At 47.4% G+C, this 1,951-nt stretch overlaps 1 protein-coding gene and 1 long non-coding RNA gene across 2 annotated transcripts in view; both read right to left on the reverse strand.

The window, feature by feature from the left end:
- Positions 1 to 1,951, reverse strand: part of LOC105553421 (general transcription factor II-I repeat domain-containing protein 2B-like) — a gene marked incomplete at its 3' end in the record, with an annotated part of 15,187 nt that overhangs the window by 7,424 nt on the left and 5,812 nt on the right. The window lies entirely within an intron of this gene.
- LOC105553402 overlaps positions 1,374 to 1,951 on the reverse strand; it is a 954-nt gene continuing 376 nt past the window's right edge. The window contains exon 2 of the long non-coding RNA XR_001008144.1: positions 1,374 to 1,892. This is a non-coding gene — a long non-coding RNA (uncharacterized LOC105553402). The remainder of the gene's footprint in view (positions 1,893 to 1,951) is intronic.

Raw genomic sequence — 1,951 nt, forward strand, 5'->3', positions numbered from 1 at the left:
TTCTTCTTCTTCTTCTTCTTCTTCTTTTTATTTTCTTTTAGAGACAGAGTCTTGCTCTGTCACCCAGGCTGGAGTGCAGTGGTGCCATCTTGGCTCACTGCAACCTCTGCCTCCTAGGTTCAAGCAACTGTCCTGCCTCAGCCTCCTGAGTAGCTGGGATTACAGGCGCCCACCACTATGCCCGGCTAATTTTTGTATTTTTAGTAGAGATGGGGTTTCACCATGTTGGCCAGGCTGGTCTCAAACTCCTGACTTCAGGTGATCTGCCCCCCTTGGCCTCCCAAATTGCTGGGATTACAGGTGTGAGCCACCGTGCCTGGCCTCATCTTCCCAGTTTGTATGTGGAGCCTGTGGCTTGGGGTATTTTTTTAAATTCTCTGTGACCAGGTAAGACACAGGCAGAACATATCTGAGCTCTGAAAACATCCCAGGCTAAACTTGAGTGGGCAGGAGTTTGAGGCCTGTCAGGTCAGAAACGAGACTAAGATTCCACAGCGGACCTGTGCTCACAGCTGAATTGTGCTGACCTGAAATACTGTGCCCGCTTCTCTCCATTCAACTTGTCTTGGTTTGACTTAGAACCACTGCAGAGGAGAAGCATTCTCCTGCTTCAGCCTTCTGAAGTGCTGAGATTACAAGCGTGTACCTTTCCACTTTTCATGCTTTCAGTATTTTCCCATCCCTTGATTAAACATTTGGGTTTAAATTATTTTTGTTGTTGTTGTTTCTTTTTGAGACTTTTTTTTGTTCAGACTCTCATCTGAAGCTGGAGCTTCTGCTAAGCATCTGTTTGCATGGGAATGGAAGGGACATGAGCACCCACAGTTGTGGCGAAAAGATCCCTGGGTGTGACAAAGGAGGAGCTGGGCCAAGGAGACCCACCCACTGTGTCCCTGGACCTCCCAAGGAATCCCAGGAGCCTCGAAGCATAAACCACATCTTCACTGTCTTAGAAACGCTGCTGTCCTTACTTCATTTTACTCATGCTAAAGGCTCTGTTTTTCCTTTGTCTAGATCTTTCTCTCTCTCTCTCTCTCTCTCTCTCTCTCCTGTTTTTTCTTTCTCAGATGGATTTTCACTGTCGCCCAGGCTGGAGTGCAATGGCACAGTATCAGCTCACAGCAAACTCTGCCTCCTGGGTTCAAGCAATTTTCCTGTCTCAGCCTCCCAAGTAGCTGGGATTACAGGTGTGAGCCACCACATCTGGCTAATTTTTGTATTTTTAGTAGAGATGGGGTGTCACCATGTTGGCTAGGCTGGTCTCAAACTCCTGACCTCAGCTGATCTGCCTGCCTCCCAAAGTACTGGGATTACAGGCCTGAGCCACTGGGCGCAGCCAGATCTTTGTTTCTTAACACAGAATATTGTTTTTCTTTTGGATTATGATTATTATTTCTTGGAGCCAGGGTCTCGCTCTGTCACTCAGGCTGGAGTGCAGTGGTGCAGTCATGGCTCACTCCAGCCTTTATCTCCTGGGCCCAGGTGATCCTCCAACCTCAGCCTCCCAAGTAGCTGGGATTATAAGTGCACGCCACCATGTCTGGCTAATTTTTTATTTATAAGTATTTTTTCTAGAGATAGGGTCTCGCTCTGTTGCCCAGGCTGGTCTCAAATTCCTGGGCTCAAGCAATCCTCCTGCTTCAGCCTCCCAAAGTGCTGAGATTACAAGTGTGAACCTTTCCACTTTTAATGCTTTCAGTATTTTCCCATCCCTTGATTAAACATTTGGGTTTAAATTATTTTTGTTGTTGTTGTTTCTTTTTGAGACAGAGTCTTGCTCTGTTGCCCAGGCTAGAGTGCAGTGGCATGATCTCAGCTCACTGCAACCTCCACCTCCTGGGTTCAAGAGATTCTCACGCCTCAGCCTCCCGAGTAGCTGGGATTACAGGCACCTGCCACCATGCCCAGCTAATTTTTTGTATTTTTAGTAGAGACAGGGTTTCACCATGTT

This window comes from Mandrillus leucophaeus, unplaced genomic scaffold (genome assembly GCF_000951045.1).
Source record: "Mandrillus leucophaeus isolate KB7577 unplaced genomic scaffold, Mleu.le_1.0 Scaffold1166, whole genome shotgun sequence".
Taxonomy (NCBI): domain Eukaryota; kingdom Metazoa; phylum Chordata; class Mammalia; order Primates; family Cercopithecidae; genus Mandrillus; species Mandrillus leucophaeus.